The sequence below is a fragment of the Hippoglossus stenolepis genome, chromosome 13 (genome assembly GCF_022539355.2).
Source record: "Hippoglossus stenolepis isolate QCI-W04-F060 chromosome 13, HSTE1.2, whole genome shotgun sequence".
NCBI lineage: Eukaryota > Metazoa > Chordata > Actinopteri > Pleuronectiformes > Pleuronectidae > Hippoglossus > Hippoglossus stenolepis.
Window position 1 is genome coordinate 4,261,047 of NC_061495.1, and position 5,581 is coordinate 4,266,627.

Sequence of the window (5,581 nt, forward strand, 5' to 3'; positions counted from 1 at the left end):
CTGCTGTCTTTTAGCCTTTACTCTCCTTCTCTGTGTGATGTGAACATGACTGGCTGTTCAGACCGAAAACAGCACTGTGTTTAAAAAGGGGGGGTATGGTTGGTACGAGCCATGAACCGGTTCCTTCATAGTGCAGCTATACTTTTAGAAATGGGGCACATCCCCTCATGCTTTCTATAATCCAGACGAAGCTAAAACCAATTAGCTGAATCGAGTCAGTTTGCATGTCAGTCACATTTAGTTTTTTTCCACTAAATCGCCTGTAACTTGGGAAGATAACTTTGAGCAGACATCACCTTGCGTGTGCTTCAGCTATGAAAAGCTCTAGTTTCCCATTTTTTTTGCAGTGCAGATGTACTAAACAAGTCAAGTTTGGGGACAGTGAGCGATGAGTGATCTCACTTTTAACTTGTGCTAAAGAAATGAGTAGAAATAGCGTCAAACTATTTGAATTCTGAGAAACAACTGGTACATCAATTAAAGAAAATGGAGGGTTGTTAGCTTCAGCTATGAATTCAACCTGTCTTGTGCCATTGTGCTACAAAAGACAGGTGTGGAGAGAAATGACGATCAGTGAGATAACGCTTTCAACCAGGTGTAAGAAAAGAGAAGTGGAAATGCTTAAAAATAAATAAAAATGATGTGAAACTTACAATGCTGAGAAAGTTTGATCACTAAAATTAAAATGAGGAAGAATAAAACCACGACAGCTGTGACACCTGTCAATATTGAAGAGCAGTATGCGATGATGATGATGATGATGACGCTTCAACAATTTTTGGGGGGTTTTCAATTTTTCTTTAAATTTGCATCACATGTACTTTCTCTACTCCGAGGAAAATCATGTTGCAGCTGCAGCAGAGTCCTTTCATCCTGTGGTCTCGATGATCCCCCATGTGTTTCTGCTTGGGCAACCGTCCACAACAATGCAGTGACCCCATTCAAATGAATGAGAGGGTGTTGTTGTTTTTCCCTCACATTGTGCTAATATGAGTCTGAACACAGTCTTCTTCACATGTACATGTGATCATGTGATCGTCATGTCTCATCGGTTTAACAAAATTCAAAAGCACATTCATTGTAAAAGCATTTAGTTTGAAACAGGTTTCGTCCGGAGCGGATCAATAAACTGCACCTTCTCCCTGTTACACTCGTTTCACACGTTCAAATCCCAAACCTCTTCATCGCTTCAGAAGGTCTTCATCACATTTCAATCCACAATGCTGGGAACACGAGTCACCGTCAGCCGATATAAATCATTTTTGTAAATCCTAACATTTCTGGAAGAGGACAAGTTGATCATGTGACTGAGTGTGTGTGTGTGTGTGCATGATTTATATTTACAGTATTAATGAGCACTAGAGTGCATTCAGACATGAAGCAGCCGTCTTTGTGTGACAGTGTGTGAGGCGTCGACAAAAGAAGTTGTTTGTTCTACTTCTGTGTTTTGATAGGGGGGGTGGGGGGGGAACCGAGAGCTTTCAACGAGCTATTGTATTTGTCTGCCTGCGTTTGTTTGTCATCATCTTCGCTGCGTTTTGTCAGCTCTCAATTTTTGCCTGTATTTGAAAGTGAAGAAAGAAAATATTATCATTTATCATTTGTCCTTTTTTTCTTTTGGGCAAATTCTTTTTTAATTATTTCAGATACACAATCCAAAAGTACTACTTTCATACAAATGCTCACTTGTATTCATGAGTCACCCGTCACACAATTTAATGATTTGTTGACGTCCCCATTTTCTCAACAGTCTTTAAATCAAATACGTTTTATATTTATTATTTTCACAGAAGGAGAAGATTTTCTCTGCCGCCAGTGTTAAAGGTTAATTTCACACAGAACAATATTCACAGTAAGTCCAAGGTAGTGAAATCACAACTACAGTTTGTGTAATATTTCTTTTTTTAAATCTCAGATCTGCAGGACAGTTTCTCAGTTGAATCATAAACTTTGTACATTCGTGGCTTTGCAGCAGGTTGTTAATGTGCAGCGGCAGCGTCATGAAGTCATCGACTGTGCAGCGACGCATCTCGAGGACTTACGGTAATTTCGGTAATTTCGGTAATTTCATTTTTCAGCGCGTTGGAAAGGCCAGATGCAAATGTAGTAGCTCCTGTGTACCTTTTTTAATTTGTATATTTATGTGTGAATTACTTTCATGTGACTCTGGAGGGTCGCTGAAGACCCCCGGGGACATTATGTTGTAAAGTATGTGACAAAAGCATTGAGGACAACGTCTGAAGTTTTTGTTCATCCTGCTCTGTATTGAACTTCTTGACACCTGGACACTGCTGTTTGAATGTAACTAGTGGTGTTTTATTTTCTGGATGTGAAAACATATATATATTTACATATGTATATATATTTACATACAATGTCTCTTATTATTTCACTGGATTAGACAATGTGTAATACTGATGTATTAATACAATATAGCACAGCACCAGCCCGTCAACTTTTCTTTTTATTGGACACGAGCAGATCAGTTTAGCAGATATTAACACGCACATGATTAATCCCTCCGTGCTGGATTCTATAACGTCCACCTCCGAGGCTGTGTAATGAGAAACATGTGCCGCGTTGGTCCCCACGGCAACTGTCAAGAGCAACAAGCACACGTTGCTCCTTTCACTCAGCTCCACAAGTCCCTGTTGTCTGCTACAATAAATTGTGGGTCAGACTTTAAAAGATACAAATCAAGGATTGGGTCAACAGAGAGGAAAAGTGGTTTTCATTCCCACTTTAAAATCACTTGTTTGTGATGCTGATTTATTGTCCTGACTTAGATTTTTTTTAAAGATGGTTAAACAAATACAACATCACTGGTAAATGGGATAATTTGATTCGTCACACTTCCAATAAGAATAAACAATATAAACAATATATATTAAACTATGCCTAAACAGTCTTTACATTATATATTGACTGAAAAGACTAAGGCAGAAAATAAATGGTTATATTTTACTGTTCACATGAATAGATAAATGAAAGATAATCTAGTGTTAATATATATTAATATATATATATATATGTACATATAATATAGGTTAATCCAGAATCCCATCACATCATGGATCACAATGTGAGAACATTCGTATTATTATATAACCATTGACTCCTGGGGTTGAGTTAACAGGCTCCCATGTGATTGCCTCATACATTATGAAATACTGCATGTGATGATCTTCACAGTCACAGTCTCCATGACGCAGAATAGTAATTTATTCTTGTAAACTCTTTATCTGAGAGCCACATAATGATGTACAATGTGGCCCAAGGGTCCAAAAGCATTTTGTTATTGTACGTACACATAAATCAAGTGTATGGAAGGAGATGGGGGAACATATAATTTGATTTGGCCCATAATAAAATCCATAAATACAAAAGAAATCTCAGATTTACAAGAAAGATTTCACAAGAGTCATTCATTTTTTGTGTCATAAAATAAAAAACATAAAACCCGTAGACTACCATGTCCTTCAGGGTGGTTCCGTCCGTCTGCTGTTCGCCGACAAGCATCATGGCGTCTTTTACGAAAAGAGCACGTAGAATCACTACCATCTGCCATCAGACACCTTACCGGAGAGAAGCAGTTCACGCCGTCGCACTGAAGAGGTTAGTGGGATATGAAGTAAGTAGAGTTTAATTGTACAGCTTGGTTACAGCTCCAGGGGGCGCTGTGGCAATCAAAGACATGCCAAGTTTGTGTAGCATTAAAAATGATTTTGAGGCTGTTGTGTTACGGTATAAAAACAACCTAGTGTTGCTTGAAAGAAGAAAAAAGTAACTATCGAAATAACAAAGGTTAAAAATCACAAGAATAAACAAACTAAGACAGAAACACAAGAACCAAGTACAAAATATATGTGTTCAATAATTCAGTGTTCCCTATGGAGGATGTTATGAAAATTTTAAGATAGAAAAAGGTAGCGCTGCCCTGGTGTCGGACCTCACATTTCAAATTCATGAATAATACTGTTACTGTCATAAATAAAATGCTGTTATATACAGATATGTAAAGAATTTAAAATGAGTGCGGTCCCAATGTAAAGTCAATTAGTGTAATATTATTCATGAGATAATGATATAAATAAATAGATGCAGAACTACATCAATACAAACACACAACTTTACAAACTCTTCTGGCAAATTGTGCAAACTCACAACACCCTGATGATGATGATGATGATGATGTAATTTCTGCCTCTGTTCTGAAACAAATGAGTCCGGCACAAGAATGCGTTCAAACTGTCGTCTCAAGCTGCTCTCAGATTAAGTTCAAAAGTTCAGTCGCTGCTCGCCAACTGTAGAACAACACAGGGCCGCAGACGTTTCCACCAGCAGCAGCAGCCGTCTCTGTATCCCCGCTCTGTCCAATTATAACTCCCTGTACCACTCGATTACTGCCGCTCCACTGCCTCCACCCAGCCGGGGCTGACACACACCAGTTCTTACTACTGCACTTTTCGAGCACGCGGCAGCAGAGGCTGGGATCTGACTCAAAAGTTTTAAAAAATGAAAGATTTCCTTCTGTGATGGAAAACGGTGGAGGCACACGTTTCCTGTAGTTCTAGGTGAACAGGCTTTTCCCCTTGTTTCTCTCCGCTGCTGGATGCTTGTCTCCCCCTGATGTGACCTGGATAGGCTGCACACCAGTGGCGGGTGGAGGGCGAGGAGAAGCTGCTTCAGGGCGCTGTCGCCTGCACTTAGCCTCACCAGCAGTGATACGTTTGTACACTGCAACACAGGAGTAATTACACTGTCCTCTCATTCACACTCTGTGACCGCAGCCAGGTCCTTTCTGTTCCTGCACAGACATATGAACATGTTCCTACTGTGGATTAGAAATGAGTGCTACCTAAAATCGTTTCTTTCAAAATAACAACTACTGTCCCAAATGCCTAAGATATTTATGTGTTATTGAACCAGCTGTAATCTTTTTTAATATGAATCTTAACTTATTTTCAACCACAAATGTTTCTTCATCTCAGATTTTGTCTGAAGTCTGTTCCTGCCATCATGACATCATACTTTACCTTTAAAAAGTCTTGTTTATTATATAATATGATAAAGTGTCATCTAATAACAACAATATAATGATAATAAATAATAATAATGTGGATCTGCACCAAATTGCACAGACTTGCAAGTGGCAGGAATATCATTCTCTTAAACAGGCCATCAAGTTTTATGATAATCCATCCAGTAGTGTTTTCCAACAAACAAACAAAGGCTGATGGAAACAAAAACCTCTTTGTCAGAGATGACAAACTTTATTACTATAGCACTTTTCATAATATAAAATGCAGCTCAGTGTGCTTTACACTAAACATGACATAAGCTTAGGCAGCTAAATAGATCCCACGTACATCTAGTCATTCTTTAAATGATCGTGTTGACTAGGATCAACATAATAATAATGTCCTGCTTCGGGCTGCTATTGGGCCTCTTTTCTACACTTTGCTGAGTTTGTACATTACAACTTATAGTTTCTTTGATCCCTTGTCAACCAACCAGGGTGATGCAGCCGATAATGGAGGCTTGTTGGATTGAACTGAAGTGAAGATTCCAGCCCGATCAA